This window comes from Rhinichthys klamathensis, unplaced genomic scaffold (genome assembly GCF_029890125.1).
Source record: "Rhinichthys klamathensis goyatoka isolate OS25496 unplaced genomic scaffold, OSU_Roscu_1.1 h1tg000098l_1, whole genome shotgun sequence".
Lineage (NCBI taxonomy): Eukaryota > Metazoa > Chordata > Actinopteri > Cypriniformes > Leuciscidae > Rhinichthys > Rhinichthys klamathensis.
The window spans coordinates 6,140,392-6,164,918 of NW_026606637.1; the positions used below are offsets into that span (position 1 = coordinate 6,140,392).

Consider the following 24,527-nt stretch of genomic DNA (forward strand, 5'->3'; position numbering starts at 1 on the left):
GATCGCGGAACCATGAGAAGCAATTGATCATTTGAGCGCAGAGATCTACTGGATTGACAGCGGCTGATTAAATCAGTAACATACTCTGGTGCTAGGCCATGCAGAGACTTAAAAACATACAGCAACGCTTTGTATTGAACTCTGTATCGTATGGGTAACCAATGTAGTTTAATTAACACCGGAGTAATGTGCTCTCTCTTCTTAGTGCCCGTTAAAAGCCTGGCAGCTGAGTTCTGAACGAGCTGCAAACGGGAGAGAGAGGCCTGACTCACACCCAGATACAACACATTACAATAATCCAAACGAGATGACACAAAGGCATGAACAACCTTCTCCATATCGTCAAAATAAAGGATAGATTTCAATTTAGATATTGATCTAAGATGGAAGAAACTATTCTTAACGACAGCATTGATTTGACGATCGAATTTAAGCTCAGAGTCAAAAATGACACCAAGGTTCCTCACGCTAGACAGTTTTTTCCCGGGAAACAACCCCAGGCAGTCATCATCCACACACCCCTTATTTCCAAATAAAATCATCTCTGTCTTATCCTCGTTTAATTGGAGAAAGTTATTCGCAAGCCAACACTTAACTTCAGCCAAACATGCATGAAGAGACTGAATGGCACAATTATGGCCATATTTCAGTGGTAAATAAATTTGAGAATCATCTGCATACAGATGATACTGAATCCCAAATTTCTCAAAAATCGAACCTAGAGGAAGCATATAAAGGGAAAATAAAATTGGCCCCAGTATAGAGCCCTGTGGAACCCCACACACAAGAGGGGCAACGGAAGAAAAATAATTCCCTAAACTGACTGAAAAAGTCCTATCCTTCAAATAGGAAGAGAACCATTTCAGGGCTAAGCCCTGAATACCAACCTGATCCCTAAGACGATCAATGAGAATGTTATGATCAACTGTATCAAATGCCGCTGTAAGATCTAACAAAAGCAAAACAACACGATTTCCGGAATCAACACCTCGTAGGATATCATTAGAGACCCTCAGAAGAGCAGATTCTGTACTATGACCAGCTCTAAAACCTGACTGGAATCTATCGAAAATGTTATTTCTCATTAAAAAGTCATTAAGTTGTGCATTCACAATTTTTTCCAGTATCTTAGAAATAAAAGGCAATTTTGAAATCGGACGAAAACTACTCATGTCAAAGGGGTCTAAGCCGTTTTTTTTTAAAAGGGGCTCAATAACCGCATGCTTAAAACTAACCGGAACAACACCAGATGACAGACTAGTATTCATAATAGACAGAATACTTGGGCCAATTGAATCAAGTACCTTCTTAAACAGAGAAGAAGGGAGCACATCACCAGGAGACCTGGTGGGCTTCATATGAGCAGTTATATCATTAAGCTGCTGCAAAGAAACAGGTATAAAACTGTTTAATTGGTTTGTAGGGTCAGCCGAAGCAATAAAATTGTTGCCAACAGATGAAATCTGAGATCTAATTCCATCAACCTTACCAATAAAAAAGTTTAAGAACTCTTCACACATGTCAGCAGAAGGAGTGAATGAAGGAGTAGGAGTAGGATGAAGAACAGCATTTACAGTAGAAAAAAGTACTCTAGAATTATTACAGTTTCTGGAGATGATGTCAGAGAAATAATTTGATCTTGCCAATTTAACAGCTCTTTGATACTCGTTTAAGCAGTTCTTCAAAATCTCATAAGAGACTTGTAATTTATCTTTAACCCATTTGCGTTCGGCCCTCCTACACTCCTGCCTAAGAGCGCGGGTAGTACTGTTCAACCAGGGCTGCGATTTGACTTTTTTCCCCCTGACTTTGACAGGAGCCACAACATCTAAAATCTCTAAACAAGAAGAGTTAAACTGATCGACCAACTCGTCTAAACCCATACAGGGAGAGTGTGACTTGATCAGTGAAAAAAATGAAGAAACATTAAAAACAGCAGAAAAACTACTAGCTGTGCATGGATTAAGTATGCGAGATGAAACTGAGGCAGAAACAATATTTCCTGGTGTGCCACAAGGAAAGTTAGATTTTAAAATAACAGTCTTATGGTCAGAAAAAACAGTATCAACAATCTTCACGCTATCAACAGAAACTCCCCTAGATAATACAAGGTCAAGCGTATGACCACGTTCATGAGTTGGACCCAAAACGCATTGTAAAAAATCAAATGACTCTAATAAATTTAAAAATTCTTTGACCAGGGGCTTTGAAGAGCAGCACACATGTATATTAAAGTCCCCCAAAATTAAAATATTGTCAAAAGAAGGGACAATACCAGATAAAAATTCAGAAAACTCCTGTATAAAATCCCCACGAGAGTTTGGGGGTCTATAAATCAAAACACATAACACAGATTTAAAAGAATTCAGTGTAATTAACTGAGATTCAAAAGTGCAAAAGGATGCAGAAGGTGAAAGTCTACACTTAAACTTGTCTTTAAAAACAACGGCAAGACCCCCGCCACGGCCAACAGACCTAGGGGTACTAAAAAAACTGCAACCAGGAGGAGAAAGTTCTGAGAGAGAAGTCATCTCACCAACATTAAGCCAGGTCTCAGTAACAAATAAAAAATCAATTTCATGGGAAAGAAAAAGATCGTTCAAAATAAAGGTCTTATTTGCCAGAGATCTCGCGTTACTCAACGCCATTGTCACTGGAGTAGGAGTGGTAACGGAAGAAGATTGCAGAGAGGAATCATAAAATGTTACCGGACTCCCGTCACGTAAAGAGCGAAGATTCCGATGATTAGCTCCTCGGTCTGCAGACTGTCGCCTTACGTAAACCATCCGCGAAGACTGAGGCATCAACGCCGAAGACGGAGAGACAGGCAAATTAAAAAAGAAGCAATGGTAGGAAGACTGGTAAGTGCATCTTGAATCGGTAAACACTCTGTATATTTGTCCAGTGTGCACATGTCAAAAGATCAAATGTGATTTAAACCTTGTGACATAAATGCGCACATCAAATCACTTTTTTTAGCGTTCATGTAAACACTATGTTCGGATTCATCAATCGGAATGAAATTATTCAAATACAAGGTTTCCGTGTAAACGTAGCTATTGCTTTTAAAATGTACATACTGTATATAAAAGTAATGATTCTCACTTCATTTGGACATAATAACCTGCAGTTGGATGAGTGAGACTCATCCAAACCAAATCAGTAAGGAAGTCAGTTCTGATTCAGGGCTGATTCAGTCTTCGGAATTAAGGGCTGATTCAGTCCTTAATTCCGATCAGTGGCTCATATGGAAGTTCTATTTAGTCCCTTTCTGTAGTTCAAGGTCGCTTTACATTGTTCATTAAAATACATTTGCACACCCACACACACATTGCAAACACATAATGCCACATATAGCCACATTATCCAAAAAACATATTAATTAGATATGTTTTAACTGAGTCTAGAAGGTAGACAAAGAAGTGTAAGGGGTAGTAAATTCCACAATTTAGGATCATTAACACTAAATGAAGTTCAGATGATCTAAGGGACTGGTCAGGGCAGTTAGGGTAGAGTAGATCAGACTGATATGGGGGTGCAAGACCATTTAATGCCTTAAATGTTAGAAGTAAATCTTAAAGTGAATACATGATGCCAAAGGGGTAGCCAGTGAAGATCATACAGTAGAGGAGTAATGTGAGCAGAACACACGGTGGAGGTGAGAACTCATATTCTGAGTTTTGAATATACTGAAATCTAGCAATAAGTGTTTTTGGGACAGATTGCAGACAGATGAAGAAGGCTTAACATGAACCCCATCAATATCAAAGGACAGGTCCATCCTTTTGACTGAGGTAACAGAGCCAATCATCAATATTTCAGTTGTAAGGAATTTCAGGGACATCCAATGCTTGATTTCCCTGATACATGCAATGAGTGAGTAAGGCAGGGATGGCCTATCAGAGCTGGTGGTAAGGTAAATTTCAATGTCATCAGCATTGAAGTCCATGCATGATGTCACCAAGTGGATATATATATATATATATATATACAGTATATATATATATAAATGATGAACAGTAGTGGGCCAAGAACTGAACCTTGAGGAACACCCTGTGTAATCGGAGCAGTGGCAGTTTTATACCCTTGTGTAGTGATATAATACTTTCTGTCGCTGATGTAGGAAATGAGCCAGGAAAGAGCTGAACCAAGTGACCGATTCAGTCTGATTTTGGGCATTTTGAATGAAAGAATGACACACTAGTTTACTTTCTTGTCAATATAATATGTGTATACTGTATGTCCCATTGTAATACCATGGTTTTTTTTATACATGCCAAGGTATAGGAATATGGATTCAGTATCATGCTATTAGCAATAATGTACTATTGTATCACCACAGTACTTCTTTGTAAGGGATGCATTTCTCAGTACAACTAACTACATGCTATTGTTCAGTGACTGCAACTACTTCCCAGAAGGGAGCGGTATAAGGCCCACCCTTGTAACTTCATCGTGGGCCCTGCATTAGGCCAATACAAGATGCTGAAAATGAATTGATTTGTAACAGAGTCTGTATAGTCTATGATTGCCCACTCTGTGTAGTTAAATGCATTATGAAGCAGGGTTAATCAAGTTTGTCTCATGTCAGAGATGCTGATTACTTATGGTTCTTTCTTCCTCAAAGTTCCCAATGATTTTTTGATTTCACAATATGTCAGAGAAAGACAGAGAGAAAAAAAAAATCAATTTTCTCCCTCCATGATGATTTATTTATTGTCTCTGCTGAAGAGCTCCACTACTCCATCACAAACACACTCCAGGAATCCATAAGGTTGTAACCTCATCATAACAATTCACTGCCAAGCTGGTAAATCACTTCTCCTAAATGTCGCAGCTAGCATGAGGCCTGACTTTTGGGAGGCACTATCTAGCTAATCAGCGCAATCTGCTTCGAGCGTGTCTTAGAATAGCTGGCAAAATCTCCTCTAATCATGTAATTCATAAAACCACAATCAAAAGTGCCTCTTAAAGCATGTAAATGTCACCCTGTCGGCTCACGGCCCGGGGTTTCAGGACACAGCAATTAAGCTCAACTACCGCCTGTCTCGCTGCCAAACACGAGATCTGTAGGCGATGTGCTAATTCCTTCAACTAGTAGACTTTCCGTCTGCCCCATCTGTGCCATACATTCTGCAGACAAAAATAAGAATAGAGACAATAAAGCTGTAATATGAAAAAGCAATAGATCTATCAGCTGCTTAGCTTTACACAAGGGTAGCCCCTGTCGAGACAATCTGAAATCGATCATTTTCATTATTGAGGTAATTTTGAAGGACACAGACAGAGAGAGACGCAGAGGAAGAGCGAGGCTCTATTATGATACTTATCCCTGACTAACCCACACAGTCCACTTAAATTGTTGCTTTTTTTTTATCTACTGTACTTAAAAAGGTACTTCTTTTCAAGGAAATTTGATTGGGTTTTCAAGTTGTACATTTTATTCCCAGCAAGTCTTTTGAGTTGAGTGGAAATTAATATTAAAGTATTTTATTATACATTCTGTTATGATGAACTTAAAGTTTTAATATGTTGTCTTGTTCTAAACGATTAATTAAGGTGGTATTTTCTAAAAATTAAGCAATACTTATAAAATATCTTAAAATACGGAGACATTTTCTGCAAATGTTATAATTTTTTTAATTAAAGTTATGGTATCATTCATCTATTGCGTCAGTGAATCACATGGTTACATGATTTTCGCATTTTGTCAGCATCACACTTAAACACCTAGAAATACTGAAGAGCTAGAGGTGATACATGTCAGCGAACACATAGTGTATGGAGTGCAATTTTAACACCACTGCGAGATGCATCAGTAAATAATCTAACTAAGAGATTCAGTGGAAGTCTGTCAAAGTACACATTTCTGCTTGATTCTCGTTTCAGACAAGCAAGGTCATTTCTAGACATAAAGTCATTTTTTTTTGGTAAATGTAGACTACCGATCACAAATTTGAGGTCAGTAAGTTTTTAAATTTACAGCAAGGATGCTGTAAATTGGTCAAAAGTGACAGTAAAAACATTAATAATTGTTGTGATGTCAGTCTGTGTTCCCCTGTCTTTTCATGTTTAGCCGTTCCCTGTCATGTTTATTAGTCTCCCCATGTGTTTCAGATTAGCCACGCCCCTTTGTTATCTTGTTTAGCTTGTTTGGCCTTGTATTTAAGCCCTGTGTTTTAGTCCAGCCTTTGTGAGTTCTTGAGTTGTTACTGTCGAAGTTGGTTGTACTGCTCCTGAATACTGTTGCTGGTCTGAGTCTTTGTATTGTTTTCAGTTTATTGAATAAAGTGTGCTGCATGTGTATCCTGCTTCCTCCTCGTTTCTATCGCATCGTGACAGAATAACTCACCTAAAGATGGATCCAGCAGTTGCCAGCAATGGATTGCTAATAAGAATGCTTTCTTCAATGTTTCAAGATGGCCAGCCGATAGAGTGGTATGTGAGGGAATTGCTGTCATTTGGGATCCTTGGATGACACCCAGCTCTTGGACCTGTTCTGGAGCGGGCTGGATGCGGATATTGCTCAGCTGATGCCGGACGACTATACCGGCTGGACCCTAGAAGGGTATATCGACCTGGCCCTTTACTTGAGCGGTTCAGCTTTTACTGTGGGCTTGGCCGATGAAACACCCCGCAAGCTCACAGTACCCCCTGAGTCAGTTCATGTCAGCCCCGTCCAGCCTGAGTTCCTTCACGTCAGCCTTACAGAGCCTGTCCAGCCTGAGTTCCTTCACGTCAGCCTTACAGAGCCTGTCCAGCCTGAGTTCCTTCATGTCAGCCAAGCCGAGCCTGAGCTTCTTCACGACATGCCTGAGCTTCTTCACGACATGCCTAAGCTTCTTCCCGCCGAGACCGTCCTGCCTGGGTCTCGTCCCGCAGAGCCTTCACTGCTGGTTCCGTCCAGTCCAGAGCCTTCACCGCTGGTTCCGTCCAGTCCAGAGCCAGCGCTTCACGTCAGCCACGCCAAGCCTGCGTTTCACGTCAGCCACGCCGAGCCTGCGCTTCACGTCAGCCACACCGAGCCTGCGCTTCACGTCAGCCACGCCAAGCCAGAGCTTCACGTCAAGCCGGCCGTGACAGAGCTTCACGTCACGCCGGGCCAGCCAGAGTCTGTTCACGTCTCGTCTGCCCAGCCAGGGCAGACAGAGACTGTTCACGTCCCGTCTGCCCAGCCAGAGACTGTTCACGTCCCGTCAGCCCAGCCAGAGACTGTCCCAGAGCTTGTGCCAGAGCCTGTCACTCTCCCCAAGAATTTTTTTTGGGGGGGGGGCTACAGGCCTCCGTCTGGACCATCCGAAGGGTCATCACCGCCATGGCTGCCCGAATGGTCGTCTCCGCCATGGCCGCCTGAAGGGTCTTCACCGCCATGGCCGTCCGAAGGGTCTACTCCGCCGTGGCCGTCCGAAGGGTCTACTCCGCCGTGGCCGCCCGAATGGTCGTCTCCGCCGTGGCCGCCCGTAGGGTCTCCTCCGCCAGGGCCACTCGAGGGGTCTTCTCCGCCATGGCCGCCTGCACAACCTCCTCCACCCTGGCCCCCTGAACTGCGTAGTCCACCCTGGTCTCCTGAACTCCCTGCGCAGCCCTGGTCGCCTGAGCAGCCTGCTTCCCCCTGGCCACCAGTCCCCCAGGCCCTCTTCCGTTCCATGGCCCAGGTCCGCCATGGTAAGTCCCTGATCCCGTTCCCTGCGCGGACCTGGCCCTCCATCCCTCCCCGGGACCGCCTCCGCTCCACCACCCTCCCGAACTGTGTTTCCGGTTTTGATGGGTGTCGGGAGCCGCCCATAGAGGGGGGGGTTTGTTGTGATGTCAGTCTGTGTTCCCCTGTCTTTTCATGTTTAGCAGTTCCCTGTCATGTTTATTAGTCTCCCCAGGTGTTTCAGATTAGCCACGCCCCCTTGTTATCTTGTTTAGCTTGTTTGGCCTTGTATTTAAGCCCTGTGTTTTAGTCCAGTCTTTGTGAGTTCTTGTGTTGTTACTGTCGATGTTGGTTGTACTGCTCCTGAGTCCTGTTCCTGGTCTGAGTCTTTGTATTGTTTTCAGTTTATTGAATAAAGTGTGCTGCATGTGGATCCTGCTTCCTCCTCGTTTCTACCGCATCGTGACAATAATAATATTATTACAAAATATTTTTATTTTCAATAAATGCTGTTCTTTTGAACCTTCTAGTCCAATAATCCTGAAAAAAATGTATCGTGGTTTCCCCCCCAAAAAAATATTAAGCCACACAACTGTTTTTAACATTGATAATAAAATGAAATGTTTATTGAACAGCATATTAGAATGATTTCTGAAAGATCATGTGACACTGAAGACTGGAGTAATGATGCTGAAAATGCAGCTTTGCCATCAGTGTTACAGTGGTTCAGGAAAGGAAGAGGAGAAGGAGAGGTGGATCTGATCACAGCCAATTTATATTTTAAGCAAAAACACAAAAACAAATACAACCAATAAAGAACAAGGCTTAGACACAGGAGAAAATGTTACAGCTTTGCAATATAGTGTAGGCAAAGATAATACTGGACAAAGATCTGAACAAACATGAGGGCTTAAATACAATGAGTATGAAGGGGTGGAAGGCTGAGGCACATCTGGAGGCCTGGAAACCTGTGGCGATACCAGGGTGAATTCTGACCAAGGTGGAGCCTGAGGTGCAAGGGAGACTGGTAGGGCCAGTGGGATGACAGTCCATGGTGGAGACGAGGGAGCAAGAAGGAGCCGAAGAGCTGAAATGGGGCCAGCAAAAGCAGATCTGAAGAGGTCGGTGGTGCCACCGTAGGCAGAGCCGAGGAGCTGAAGGAAGCCAGAAGGGGGAGGAGCTGGAGGGACTTGGCAGAGGAGGAGGGAGAGGAAGGCTAGACGGGACCATCGGTAAACAGGGGACTGGGTGAAACCAGCTGCAACTAAGGAGACAGGAGACTGGACTGGACCAACGGAGACTGGACGCTTGGTGTAGACCAGGCCCGGCTCCACGGGGGGGAGAAGCTTGGCCCACCCTGGCCCCACACCACATAACTGTGCAAATACATCTACTGATGCTACTGGACACATCTTCAGTGATGTTCCTGGAATCATTGGGTGTTTCGGGTCTTTCAACATCATACACCCTCCTCCAGGTGACCCAGCTGTGGCTGATCAGACCCCAGCTTGTGTCCAGTTGGCAAATCTAGCTACCCTGCCCCCATGGATCTCCTCTCTTGAGCCATAGCCATCTTGAAGCTTTCTCTGCCGCTTCAGTGGTATTGCGGATGGCTCTTCTCCTCCTCACCCCATCAATGCCTAACAGACTGAAGGCTCTGAACAGGGATCGTGCTATAAAGCCCCTGCATCCTACCTCTAATGGGAGACACCTTGCTCTCCATCCAGCTTGTCGACACTCGCTTACTAGTCCCTCGTACTTGGCGAGCTTCCTCTCAAACGCCTCTTCCAAGCGGTCTTCCCAAGGGACTGTAAGCTCCAACATGACCACTTGTTTGGTGGACTCCGACAAGAGGACGACATCGGGTCTTAAGGAGGTGGGCACAACCTGGTTGGGGAACTTGAGTTGCTGCTCCAAGTCCACCAACAGCTGCCAGTCCCTCGCCGTGGCCAGGATTCCTGCAGATGTTTTTGCGGCTGGTTTTGGCTGCTCTCCATTTCTGACAAAGACGATGGCTTGTTTGGAGGGGCGGGAGCGCTTTGACCACTCGACTGCTGTAGCAATGGCTTCAGCAATGGCCTTTAGTACTTGGTCATGCCTCCACCTGTACCTTCCCTCTCCCAGTGCCTTTGAGCAGCAACTCAGAATGTGCTCTAGGGTTCCACGCCTGGAGCACAGTGGGCATGCTGGTGACTCCACTTTGCCCCATATGTGAAGGTTTGATGGGCTGGGGAGCACATCGTATACCGCCTGGACAAGAAACTTGATCCGCTGTGGCTCTGCCTTCCACAGCTCCGCCCATGTCACCTTCCTCTCGATCGCGTTCTCCCATCTTGTCCAGGCACCCTGTTGCCTCATTCCTACTGTCCTGCGGGTTCTCTCCTCCTCAACCACTGCTCTCACCTCCTCCTGGACTAGGCAGCGTTTTTCCTTTCCTTTGGTGGTGTCAATGTGAGGAGTTGAAAAGGAACCCAGTCCAGCCCTGCCTCTTGTTACCACCCCCACCAGCCTTTTGTGGTGTAATCTTTCCTCTGCTTGTCGAACAGCCTCCTCAGCCTTCCACTTCTGACCAGTCCTCACTTCAATCCCAGCCGTTGCCACCTTTGGATCACTTGAATCTCTGTATAGCAGCACTTCTCTAGGTCTTGATACCTTGAACTCCTCTTCCAAGGACTTGAGTGGCAATTGCAGTTTGTTACGTTGCCCATAAAGTGCGATGCTACTTAGACTTTTTGGAAGCCCCAGCCATCTTCTGAGGTGGCTGCTGACCTTCCTCTCTAAGGTTTCTTCCCTGGCAATCCAGACCGGTCCACTGACTTCAGCCATCTGTCCAGCTCAGTGCAGGTTGACTGGATGGATCCGGAGTCCCTCAGGGTGCTGTCAAACACCTTGCCTAAGCTCTTGACAGGCTTCTCAGTGATGGTCGGGATTGTTACACCTGCGACGATAAACCGGGATTTCTCATCCACCTTTCCTCTTCTCAGTACCATTGATCTTGACTTGGCTGGTTTAAAATGCGTCCGTGCCCACTCCATTAGCCTTTCAAGACCCTTTATAATCCACCTACAGCCTGGAACAGATTCTGTGGTGACCGTGAGGTCGTCCATAAATGCTCTGATCGGTGGCTGACGTTGAGCTGACTTCGTATTGGGCCCTCTGCACTCTGGTTCAGCAGACTTTGTGAGCATATTCATGGCCAGGGAGAACAGGATTACGGAGATGGTACAGCCCGTGATGATTCCGATCTCAACCTTGTGCCAGCCTGATGTCACTGCTCCTGAAGAGGCTCTCATCCTAAAATTGTTGTAATAGTCAGCGATGAGGTCTCTGACTCTGCTGGGGATGTGATATTTTGTCAGAGTGAACTGCACAAGCTTGTGTGGTATTGAGCCATATGCATTTGCCAGATCGAGCCACAGCACTGACAGATTGCTGTTGTTCTCTCTGATGAGCTGTGTTACCACTCCTGTGTGTTCCAAACATCCAGACATTCCAGCTATTCCACCCTTTTGGACTGATGTGTCGATAAACCTGTTCTTTGAGAGGAAGGTGCTCAGCCGGTTGGAGACAGCACTGAAGAAGATCTTAGCTTCAATACTCAACAGGGAGATGATGCGGAACTGGTCTATCTTCTTGGAGTTCTCCTCCTTCGGAATCCAGACCCCTTCTGCAACTCTCCACTGTTCAGGAATCCTGCCACTCCTCCAGATGACACGCAGGATCTTCCACAGGCGCAGCAGGAGTTTAGGACAGTTCTTGTACACTTTGTACGAAGTGCCGCTTGGTCCTGGAGCAGAGCTTGCTCGCGCTTTCTTGACAACCTCTCGAACCTCCTTTAGCTGCAGCTCTGACATGTTGAACTGCACATTTGGCCCAGAAGGGTCTATCAGAGTGCTGCACTCCCCTAACTCTTGCTCTCTCGCTGGGTCGCTGTATGTTTCCTTCAGGTGATGATCAATCTCCTCCTGAGAGCAGACCAGCTGGCCACTACGCTTCTGCCCTAGCAGCTCCTTAGTGAACTTAAAGGGGTTGGCAATGAATGCAGCTCGCTTTCGGGCTCTTTCGCGGCGGCGCCTCCGGTGCCACTCTGCCTGACGGAGGATCCTGATCTTTTTTCGTAGGATGCTCATCAGCTGTGCCAAGCTAATGCGCTCCTCCTTTCCTGCCCGCCTGTACTGCCGCTTCAGGGACTTCATCTCCTGTCTGATGTTATGGATTCTCATCTCGCGTTGGTTATTTGAGTGAGATCCTTTGGAGCCTCATTCATTCACCTCTTCTCCAAACCGTTCGGATGCAATGCTGATGATGATCGTTGTCATGGCTTGCAGTTTCCTGTCGCCATCTCCCCTGATGGTAGTCTCCAGAATCTGGTCGACATCAATATCAAACTGGTTCCACAGTGAGGTCATGTTAGCTGCTGGCCACTTGATCCGCCTCCTCTCAGACTTGATGCTAGATGGAGTCATTTGCAACACTTGGAGGTTCCGGGCACTATGGGGTGACTCCGGGCCTGGCTCCTCCTGCGTCTCACCAGGTTGAACACCTGTGCGTTGTGTTTGTCCTGTCCCCACCAGACACTTCATCCTCCCTTGGTGGATCTTTAGGCCTCGCTTGTTCTTACAGATTTTGCCACATGTACACTGCTGTCTCGTAGTCGTTTCTCCGTTGCCTTGTTCTAATGCCGTTGTATCCGTCCAGTTGGGGTGCTCATCCTCCCCCCCTCTCGGGCACCCCTGAGGGTATTTTTCCATTAGGTTCATCGTAGCTTGTTGTGGGAGTCCCCCTCACAGAAGACACAGATTGGGTTGCCAGCCCGTTCTGCCCCGGTTGCCGTCTCTCCGAGCTGTCACCGCCTCTCCGGTAGTCACCACACTTTTCGTGGTTGTCATCCAGTCTTTCCTGGTCGTCACTGATTAAATCAGGTTAATCACAAAATTGGTGCGATATTCAATTCAGCTCGAGATACGTTATTTTCTATTTTCTACCCAACCCCCTCCTTTTTCCCTCCGAGACAGACTTAGCTCATTCACTTCGCAACCCTTCGCTAAGCCCCGCCCTCCCTAGTTACTGTTGCTACGCCTGTCAAGCTTTCGCGGCTGGTACATCTATTACAGTGTGTATGCACCGGTGTCAGACATTCCCAATGAGATAATTAGTAATTTTTGGCGAAATATCCGAGAGAGCAAGACAAAAGGGACTGCAGTATTCCATTCGAGGCATATATCCACGACATAATATGCAACCGATTAGAGAATAATTTTTAAAAAATTGAAGCTAAAGCCTATAGTCCCAGCGCAAGCAGCAGCCGCCTCATGCTGACCATTCAAATGGGAAACACACAAATTGAGGAACATCTATGTTCGTGCACAGCAGGGTAAGTGAAATGTGAAAATAATTGGTAACACTTTACTTGAAGGGGTGTACATAAGACTGACATGACACCTTCATAACCATGACATGACAATCTGTCATGAATATTAAGTAGGGTTTATGCATGTTTATGACAACTGTCATTAAGTGTCTTTCGCTGAATAATGACATTTTGAATGCAAATGTGACATTGTTTAAGATGTCTTTGTTATGACACCTTGACATAAACCATAACATCATAACCTGTCAGTGTCTTTGTCATGACAACTTGACATTAAATTAAGTTAAACTGTCATGTGGTTGGTTTTGACATTGGCTGTCATAAGGCCATTATAACTGTCATGAATATTTTTCGTGACCTCAACTACAGTGGTACAAATTGAATTTGTCATTAATAAACAGTTATAATGGCTTCATGACAGCCAATGTCAAAACCAACCACCTGACAGTTTAATGTAATGTTAACCAATAAAGCTAAGTGGTTTCTTAAGTTTGATAATTAATCTGCCATGTCATGTTTATGACAGGTTGTGTTGTCTTAGTAATGTCAAGTTGTCATGACAAAGATGACAGGTTATGATGTATTCGTTTATGTCAAGGTGTCATAACAAAGACATCTCAAACAATGTCATATTTGCATTAAAAATGTCATAATTGAGCGAATGACACTTAATGACAGTTGTCACAAACATGCATAAAACTTCCTTCATATTCATAACATGTGTCATGTCATGATTATGAAGGTGTCATGTTAGTCTTATGTACACCCCTTCAAGTAAAGTGTTACCAAATAGTCTAATAATTATAAATCAAACATCTTATCCATAAATCTTGTAGAATAACACTAACACCGGGAGAGCCGCGATCGGATTGGGTTAAAGTTACTTAGTCAGTGGTAGTAGGCCGTCGATTAACAAAATGCTGCAATATATTTTAAAGTATGTCAGTGAGCCTCCGTCTTGTCTTTAATCGTCTTATTTTACGTTAAAATATATGCATTATGACCAAAGAACCGTCATTATTTCCAAGCAATAGGTGTTTTTGTTAATCCTGTCGACATTTAGTTGTGAATAGGGTCTCCCACACTGCTTGATCACGCCCGGCATTTCTCCCCTCAGCTTTTAGATTTTTAGGAAGGAAAAAATGTCCACTCACCCGTCCAAACTTTTAGGATACCGGGTATCAGATTTGCACAATCCATGCGCACAACGCTTCGGCATGTTTCCCTCGCTCGAAAGCTTGCCAGACCTCTCGCGCCTAGTTACGGTTGCTAAGACATGATTGGCCAGTGGTGGTTTTCAGGCGTGGCTTAGCGAAGGGTCAATTATGAAGCAATATAACGACAGAAACAGCCAATTAACTTAATTAGTTTATTAGTTGTTTATTAGTATGTATATAAACATGTTAAACATATATATATATATATATATAAAGTTAAATAGTTCCAAAAATATATTTAAAATTAAGAACATGTTAACATTTTTAGTTAGTAACAAGTTTGTTTTAGTTGATGTAAATAGTTATTTTAAAAGATCTGCTCCTTTTTATCAAATCTATAGTTACTTAATTGATACAAGATCTGTTAAGAGGTCAAAAAAAATTACAAATGCAAAAAGAGAGAATGTAAAAATAAACATGTTAAACATGTTTATATATATATATACATATATATATATAAAGTTACTAAATAGTTCCAAAATATGTACAAAAAAAATATTAAAAATGAAGAAAACACAAACACAACAATAACAAACAAACAACCCTAACAATTGCCTTAAATGCATGATATTAAAATTATATCAACAGACATGTGAGACTAAAGTATTATTCAAGTTGACAAAACCAAACCAATTCCATGAGGCTTTGTTGCTACCCATGACGCTGATCATCAACTTTCTCTGTCAACTCTTTGGCTTTGATCCTGAGTTCATGGAGCGTGTGCACATGAAAGTGTCACATCACTAGCGAACAGCCAATCACATGGTATAGGCCCTAGGAAACATGGACAAACTGGAAGTCCATGAATATATCATAAACATTAACATAAGGGCTGAAGCCCGAGGGTCAGAGCAAGGATTAAATTATTCTCAGATTGACTGGCCATCGGGAGCACTTGAACTTTTTCCGGTGGGCAGATCGGCAAAACCCCACCACACCCCGACTTAAGTGCTGTTGGACCGGTGTCTCCAGCGCAGCGCTGAAAAAAACGTGCTTGACTCTTTCGTCACTCTATCAAAGTGATAGTCAGCGCAAGACGCTTGACCCATTTGAATTTGACACGAGCACAACATGATATGTGATAGAGCAATAGAAACATAAGAGCAATAGAAGTCCCTTATATTTCCCCTCTGACAAAACAAAATAGTATCTGAAAAAAATATACATGATGCTATTTTAGAAAAAGATTCAGTAAATGCATAAAACGTATAAAAACTTAATCAAAATGAATCAAAGGTGCTTTGTATCGACATAAAGAGGTTTATGGATTCATTAGGTCGGACTGGTATGCTGGCATGGAAATTTATGAAATGTCCCGTTTTACCGCTCAGTGTCGCGGTTGACCAAACCAGAATCAAGTATTCCAGAGAGTAACGGTAAGTATAGTAAAACTCAAAGTGGACACTTTTATACATTTTTTATAGCTCAAATAAGAAGTCCAACATTAAACTATTATTCATGGCCAAGAACCAAGTTGATTTTACGCGTATTAGCATTTTTCTCTCATTGATTTGTACTGGTTTTGGAGCGAAGACAGAAGCTCTGCGCTTATACGGTTCTGTAGAGAGGACTGCACAAACCAAACAGATCAGTGTCAGGAGACCAGACTCTCCGCTGTGCTGTCAGCTGTCCGGCTCAGCTCACGTGCCCCAGTAGAGTAGATGTACACCCCTAGTGTTTCTCTGTGCAGCTCTATTAATAAAACATCAAAGCCTCCAATGTGCAATAGCTGAATTGCTGTCCTTTAAAACGGACATCCGAAAAGTTCACTACACTTTGTCTTGCGTATTTTATCATGCGAAGGGATCGGAAATGACCTCTTTGTCTGAGAGCTGCACACTCTTTAGTATTGTAGCCTCTCTTAAAAACTCAAAATAACATCCACTGTTTTCCTTTTACCTGTGGTTTGTGTCCCATTTTGCAAGATGGTCAAGAGAGTATTTATACCTCACCCTTTGAGAGGCAGAGATAAAATAGGCCATTTACACTGCATCACTGCCTCAGCGGGAAGCCACATTTGTTTTTCACTTTTAGAAACAGATTCTTCTGCTCTATCTCTAAAATATGAGCTAATTATTTTCACTAGAATAATCAAGCATAATATTGCAAATCAGACAAAATGTCCCACCTCTTCTATTCATAAAATAACCTGATAATCTGTTACAATAAATGTTGCTTTTTCACTTTTTTTGCTTTTTACAATTTTTGCTGCTTGTTCAGTTTACTTGAGTAATGAGCTAGACATAATCCTTAAACATTTAACTTACAACTTTAAAGATCCCCTCCGATGAAAATCAACTTTTTAATGTTGTTTAAATGTCTATGTGGAGTTTTCAATATGCTTTAAGACAAGCCATGTGCAAATTTAAAGTCAACCGCATTGCTGAATATTTTCTCCTTAAAACTGCAGTGTAAGTGTTTAGTTTCTCAAAAAAAAACGACCTTGTAACCAATCACGTCGACGTGTGGGCGGGCTTTAGCATATCATTAACTGCTGTGAGTGCTGTGAACAGGGGAGTCTCAAGAGATCCTGGTATATTCTTCTGTTGATATGAAAAATTGGGTACATTTGAATTATGAATTGGGTGAATAATGTATAGGTCTATGATGCATATTACAATGTAATGATGAACTTAATGGCTTTCTCCACTGACTTTCTGAGTTGTTCAAAGCGTTTCTATACTGTTTGTTAGAAGGCAGCGGTCTGACTTTTTATTATGGCAAACGGGAACATGATTTGTGTAACATTTGCAACACATTTTTAGCTGTTTGATAACGTAGTCAAGCCAAAGGCAAATCATATTAACCGTTATGTGTCCGACGTAGAAAGCGATACACATTACCATTCTGATACATACATCAACTTGTTAGATGACCCTGTATGAGTGAGTGGGGGCGGGGCTCATTTACATATTCATTCTAGTCTTGTTGTACAAACCTAAATTGTGTGAAAAAAATTTCCTCATTTTAAATTGTTTTAAATCAAATTGTAAGAAATTAATATTATTTTTTGAGCAAAAAAATGATGGCAAAATGTTAATATTTGGGCGAACTATTCCTTTAATTATGAATTTAGTTCATTTGTGATGTACATGTGCTATTTCACAACAGTTTTGAATAAACCTCAGATTGCAGAGTCAGAACTATCCATTTTATATAGGAGTTTATCTTTCAACTTCTTGGCATTAAAAAAGAAATACACAACCAGGATACATTCTATAGATTTATTGTGCTATAAGATATAACTCTTTTGGAGAGGGTTATTATCTCTTCACAGCAGGCTGTGTTCAGCCGTCAGTACAGCAAAGCAATGTTGAACTTTTTAGCGAGTGCAACTACTGTAATTTGACTTGCGAGATGAAGAACAACTTCTGTTGCTCCGGTCTGTCAGGGTGTATATATAAGCTCGGCTGAAGAGCGAAAGCAAATTTCTGTCATGTTTTCTCTCGCTCAAAAGTGTGCAGACAAAAGACGTAGAGAAGATTGCGATGTAGCAGACGAGGGGGTTAAGATGTTAGCTTCCCCAACCACCTGTCCTCTTTCTCCACCATCTCTCCCGCTAGTGTGATGCTCTGTGAAATGGATTCACTCAGTCCATCATCTGGTCCCCTGTGTGCATTAGAAGATTGGAGCCGCTGAAGTGGCCTTCATGCATTTAGAGAGGATTTGCTTTACTTAGAAAGCTCTAAAGGTGTTTGGTCGACGGATGTGCGTATTGTTGTCTGACTATATCAGTTTGTGTACTTTGTGTCTATTATCATAGTGAGAGTGAATGTTTGTGTATTTATGGATGTTGCTATCTCAAACAGTGAAGGAAATTGCATTCTTGTCTCCCACTAATCCAGTGGTCGGGAAACTATGGCTCATGAGCCAATCCTGGCTCTTTGACAAAAATCATGTGGCTCTTCAGGTCTTTCACCCTTTACCAACAAATGTTCTTTGAAAACAAATTAGACACATCACTGGCGATGTGCAGAGACTGCCGAAAAAGCAGCCAATTACAATTCCTTTGTTCTTTCCCCGCCATTGATGAAAATGTCCGTAATTTGTGAGACATTTCTAGCTTTCTGTGTTTTCACTGTTATACGTAGGGGGTGCTATTAGGCATCTTCTGAAAGAGTTTAGAATCTCCTGATCAAAACGCAGGCGAAGAAGCAGGAACGAGCGATATCATTTAATCATATGCATATGTAAATTAATGCGATCATCAATCTTAAACAGCTTATAAATCAAAACTGCCTAATGTTACTGAATGAAATGTCAACCCAGGACGAGCTATTAGGACAGTAAAGCTTTGGGGGTGTTGACGGACTCGATCTACTCCATCTATGTTTTGATCATCGTATTGAATCTTATCTTATCAGAAGCAGAGGTTCTGTTCTTTCTTTTGATACATTGCATATTCAGATATTCATACAACAAAATATTCTGGGGGCCATGAAACTTCTGTGAAAAATCATCAAAAATGCAACCAATGAATCTCAACTAAATCTCCCGAGCTTAAAAAGAGCAACCTCTGAGCAATAAAATATTGCTATAATGGAGTCTTAAAAGAGATTGCAGCAAGACAATAAAGGGATGTTCTATGTTTCTTTTACCACATTCTAAGTTTTGACTTTTTTTCTCTCAAATACTTCTCAGGCCTCATTTGGGTCTACTTTTATTTCTCCTAAGGAATTTTAGGCAGGTTTGGTTCGATTAAAACTAGGGCTGCAATTAACGATTATTTTGATAATTGATTATTTGGCCGATTATTTCTTTTTAAAAAGCCCACTTTTATTTTATTGACAACCTATTGCCCAAAGCTGTCCGTGCCAACTGAATGCTATGAAAACACAGTGAATATATATCTATGCTATGTGCAAAAGAGCTATAAAGCAAAAGGACAGTTTAAATCCCTACATTAAAAAAATGAAGATAATAAATAAAAACACAAATACTTGAATTACATGTTGACTTTTAAACCTAAATTTAAAGGTGCAAAACGCAAGTCTCTGAGTTTTTGCAGAACTACGCCCCCTCTGGCGACAAGCGAAACTGCAACCAGAGTTGTGCACGCTCATTGACCACACGCACACGCACGCATGCACGAGCTGTTCATAACTAAAGGAGCATCTGCCTTACAGATCTTTGGTGTACAGCCAAAATGTCTTCAGAGGTAATAGTTATAAATCTGCAAGTCATTTCAAATATATGGAAGGAAAGACATTTGAGTAAATTACTCTTATGTGTGAGGGGAAAACGGGGGTAGTAGAAAACTTTGTTTATGTGTTTACTGTATCCACCTATGATTGTATTGTTATGAAAACACGTTCATGAACAATATAATTGATTACTTCGCAAAAGCTCAAAATAATAATCATACCATACACGGTTGGTCAACAACGTTCACTCAAATGTCTCACGGTAATAAACAATCAAATGTCACCATGACGTTTTCATAAAAGCCAAACAGGCTAATCCGCCGAAGACTTGCCGGGTTTTATGTTTCATGTTGTACTATTCTTCCGAACACAATTCCTAGTTTATGAAACTGTTCACTAACAATGGTAGTAAAACCAATTCTGATTGTACATGTATCTAGCTTACGCTGAAGCATTACACATTTTACGCATCGTCATTTGTTGTCATACATAGATTGGCCGTATCAAACATTAGAGACTGGGCTATATCTTACCGTTTTATCAAGAAAAAAGACAACTGAGGATCCCGTTTGAGACCAAGAGCAGACCGGAGATCTCTCCATTTGTTGAATGCCTTCCCGAGGTTGACTCTCGTCTTACTCCGACGCCTGTCTGACTCCAATTTGGACCTTTTGGTGGCACTAGACAAATTTTTTCTTTTCTTTACTTTACGTGGAGTTTGCGTTGGGGTTTGGAATAGACTACAAGCCGGTCTCTTTGAATCCATCTTCTACCTTTGACGCACGAGTTGTCCGCTGATGCGGAGAATGGCGGCGCCGGCGAATACACAAACCTGCGAGACACAGCCTGGTGAGCGTGAAGGCGCATGACGTCACGCCCAGTCTCAAATTCGAGCCCGAATCCCTCTTATATATTTTACTGTACAGGATTATAGAGGCAATCTCAGTGCGCAGAGAAGGGCTCATTCAGCCCATCAGGCAGTTCTTTAAGCATGTATAGGATAGAAAACAGGTATTTTTAACATGAAAAGTTGCGCAATGCACCTTTAACGTCCAACAACACATATTTCAGCAAAATGAATATTTGTGCACTGAATTTTAATTGTCTCCCTCTAATGCTTGACGTGCATGCGCGCACCGGCGCTCATTCAAGTCTGAAGACAGGACAAGCCTTCATGCAAAATGGAAATACTTGTGTGAATTTGTACAGATAAGGATATTAAATAACCGTAAAATGAAAGTTTTGCGCTGAGGAAACATATCACACATTAAACAGCACAGGCATCTGTCAAAGCGCCTGAGAGGGCAAGCCATGTAAACATTACGCTAATGCATTAGCTTGAAGCTTAAAATAAAGAATTCTCATGTTTTGGGCAGCTTGGGTTACGTACCTTTCTCGCAGCAGCTTACTCTGTTTCCTCCACTATTTTTAGATGCAGTTTGTCCAAAGAAATGCGTTATTCTGCTGTAATTGGATGTGACTAGCAGAAGTTTTCCGTGCACGGTGGGCAGACGCGACTAATCGATAATGACATTCGTTGTCGATGATTTTCATTACCGATTATTAGCGATTTTATCAATTAGTTGTTGCAGCCCTAATTAATATGAACTCTGGCATGATTGTTCTGTTAGTACGGTTCATTTTGAATAAGGGTGGACGGCTGAACGCTGTCATCCGAACCCTGGTGCGCACCAAACAAGACAGAGGCCGCTGAAAACATAGGTCTCTCTCTGCTTCCAAACGAACTCTGGTGCGGTTTGAATAGAATATGAGTGCAACACGGACCAAAGACATGTAAACGAACCAAAAATGGGAAGATGAGACTCATAGTCGGGATATTGCCCATCACAGTTCGGTACAGGCATCAGAACTGCGTCTCCTTGCAAATAGTGTCTTTGTGTGTGTGACGGAGGGATGCCTGTTGTTGTTTTGACTCCTTTAGACATTTTATAAGTTCTTCACGAGTTCTCAGCTGGTCTAAATACCATCATGTGTAGGCTACGCACGTTCTACGAGCACATTTAGGCCAGCACACAGCATTGTTTTGGATGTTCATTAAGTTCCATCTCGAAATATAGGCTGTGTCATGAAAGCTGACCAATCAGGTTGTGAACGTATCCCTATTTCGGTGTTAAACATGCCAACATGAATGCTAAGCAGACCAGAACTTCTCCTCTGGGAGAGCACCTCTGCCCTTTCCCAGCTCCAGCAATGCTCAAAACAAAAGGAATGAACTGAGAGAACAAGGAGAGAAGTTGAAGGGCTGGGTAGGGCACTCTCTGACAAAGCCATGAGATTTGAGCGAACAGCCTCTGTTGGGTAATATATGCTTTTACACTTCATTTTCTTAGATCTCACTCGAGATTTTTGACAATGTCAAGTTAGAAAGAGGCTAATCACAGTCTTTGCTTGGTCTCCCTCCACCATCCAGGCCTTTTAAAAGGAAACAGAGAGCCACTTTTATGTGATCTTGTTTTTTTCTACCAGTGCTTAAAGCCACACGTGTGCATCTAATGGAATGTCTTCTCAGTAAATCCAGGGCACTCTTCCCTGGTCCTTGAAAGCGGAATGTGTACTTACAAACAAAAGATACTCTCTGCAGCTTTTCCTCTTTTGCTCATTGATAAACTCTCCGAATTACAATTTCACAGAAAAAAGCTAATTCAGAGACTCATACAGTACTACACATTCATGCTTGTTCTGAAATAAATGGTTATAGAAATATTTATTTGTCACCCGTAAATTCCACTTATAGATAATCAAAGGCCATGTACACATTAAAGCCGCATGACAGATGCTATCAAGGTATTTTACAGAAAAGATTAAATGAAAATGTTACATTATAAAAAGTATTGAAAATGTAAGTTTTTATGTCAGTATTTTTTAATCTATTTTTTTTATCTGCAAACCCAAAAGCTTTATGATGTTAAAGATTACGATTTCTGTTGTTTTTTATCTTATCAAACAATCCTGAAAAATATTTAAAAGTTTTCCATAAAAATATTCAGCACAACTGTTTTCAACTGATACTACTAAGAAATATTTTATGAGCACCAAATCAGCATATTAGAATGATTTCTGAGAGATCATGTGACTGAAGACTGGAATAATGATGCTGAAAATTCAGCTTTGAAGAATAAATTACATTTCGAAATATATTTAATAGAAAACAGTTCTTTTAAATTGTGAGTTAACACTATTAATGTTTTTTTTTTTTTACTTTATTTTGATGCAATAAATGCAACATTGCTGCCCATTGCAGACGTTTTTCTTTTTAAATATTAAAAGTGCATATTTTAAAAAGTATAGTAGAAATTATATCAAATTACATGAACCAAATAAAATGTATAGCCTTTGTTAAATGCGAACGTTTTGGACACACCCACACACACACACACACACCACCACACGTCTTAAATTTAAAAAGAAATAATGTGGTGTGTGTGTGTGTATCCAAAACGTTCGCTCTTTCTGAGCTTTAGAGGGAGTGAGATGTCTGCCTTCATTGGGAGTAATTTCCTGGCCCTGCATGTGTGGGCAGTGAGATGTAGGCAGGCTGTTTCTAGGAGCTTCTCATTGCTCTCTCACGGGCACGTAGTGCTGCAAAATTCCATTAACAATCTCACAGCTCGGACGCGACTGCACACTGAGTCTGGCCGCACAGGTGGGCTGTCATCTCCCGATAGAAGAGCAGCCCCTCTCTGCTCAGTACTACCGTCCTCCCGTGACCAGTCGTGTAGGAAATTCTGTCAATCCGACTATAGTGAGAATTGGGGTTAACACAACAGGAAGGTCCTGTGATTTCCTGGAACACAATAATAACAGCACCGAACAAGATCTGAATCTCGCATTCTGCCTATCACCGGAAAGAGACGCATTATGAGGGGTCTATTTAAATTAGCAGTCTTGTTAGTTACATTGTAGTTCTCTATTATTTAACTGGCAAATAATGGACTATAAAATGGCTCACGATTTGTATTTCCACTCCACTTGTGTTTCATTAGCGGTGGCGAATGGTGATTGTTTTGTTATTCCTGTAGGGGGCGACAAGAGCATTATGGGTGAATCATTGAATCGTTCACTCAAATGATTCGTTCATACTGATTCATTCAGAAACAGCCTACTGTTCTGAGACGCGCAATAGTCGGTTTTGCTGTGGGTTTTTGGAATACTTTGGTTGGAGAAAAAATAGACAAGGTAACTGGCAATATTTAATATTCAATAAATACTAGCTTCTTGCATACTGGTGTATGCTGTAGTAAGCTATAATAGGCCGGGCCTAGCAGCTAACACAGTGCTGTATTTCTTAAAATTGCGTGGTGTGCATAGTGATGAAATGTGCTTTCTGTTTACCTATTATTTTTCCTAAAGAGAGTACCAGAACCACTTCCTAGTATCCGTATGAACGTGTTAATAAAGAGTTAGTCAATAATTTAGTTTTATAGCGTCGTCTTCAGTAGATAAATTGCTAGATTTGGAGAGTTTGATTCATTAATGTGAATCCTTTCAAACTGTCCGTTTTGATGAATCGTTTCAGAAATTTGGTTATTTGCATTGTCAATCGAAAATTTAAAGTCTCCTTTTGTCATGTTTTAAATATCGAATTTCGTGTATTCAATTACTTTTAGTATTAGTATTAGAAAAAAAATGCATAAAAGTTGTTATTATTATTTGTTGTAATATTTGTGCATTAAATAAATGAAAATGATGTGTTCAGTAACGGTTTGGAAAACATGCAATCATTATTTTAAACAAACAACAACTGCATTGGTTTAAATGATTCTTCTTCTGAAAACAATAGCAAAAAAATAAAAAATAAATAAAAACATATTCAAAGGTGAATATATATTTTTTTAGCTGTATCATCCAGCCTTTCTAGTTGCTCAGCCGCATAAATGAATGCTTATTTTGTGAGTTCCCACATACTAAACAAATAGATTTAATTGTACTGGATTAAAATTGCACATGTCTGTGTCACCTCAAATCATTTAGCTAATAAAAATTATCCCAATGATGCAGCATGTTTATCGCATAGTGCCTGTAAATATTATTTCAGCTGTGAGCTAGACATGCACCACAAATATCCAGGTCAAGGACTATTGTTCTCTCTTACACATACACACCCTCTCTCTCTCTCTCTCTCTCTCTCTCTCTCT

At 41.8% G+C, this 24,527-nt stretch overlaps 1 protein-coding gene and 1 pseudogene across 1 annotated transcript in view; one reads left to right on the plus strand and one right to left on the minus strand.

Annotated features, from left to right (window-relative positions):
• The window catches only part of si:ch211-51h4.2 (uncharacterized), a 40,581-nt gene that overhangs the window by 9,613 nt on the left and 6,441 nt on the right, over positions 1–24,527 (plus strand). The gene's annotated exons all lie outside the window — the stretch shown is intronic.
• Positions 9,019–12,069, minus strand: LOC130086677 (uncharacterized; annotated as a pseudogene).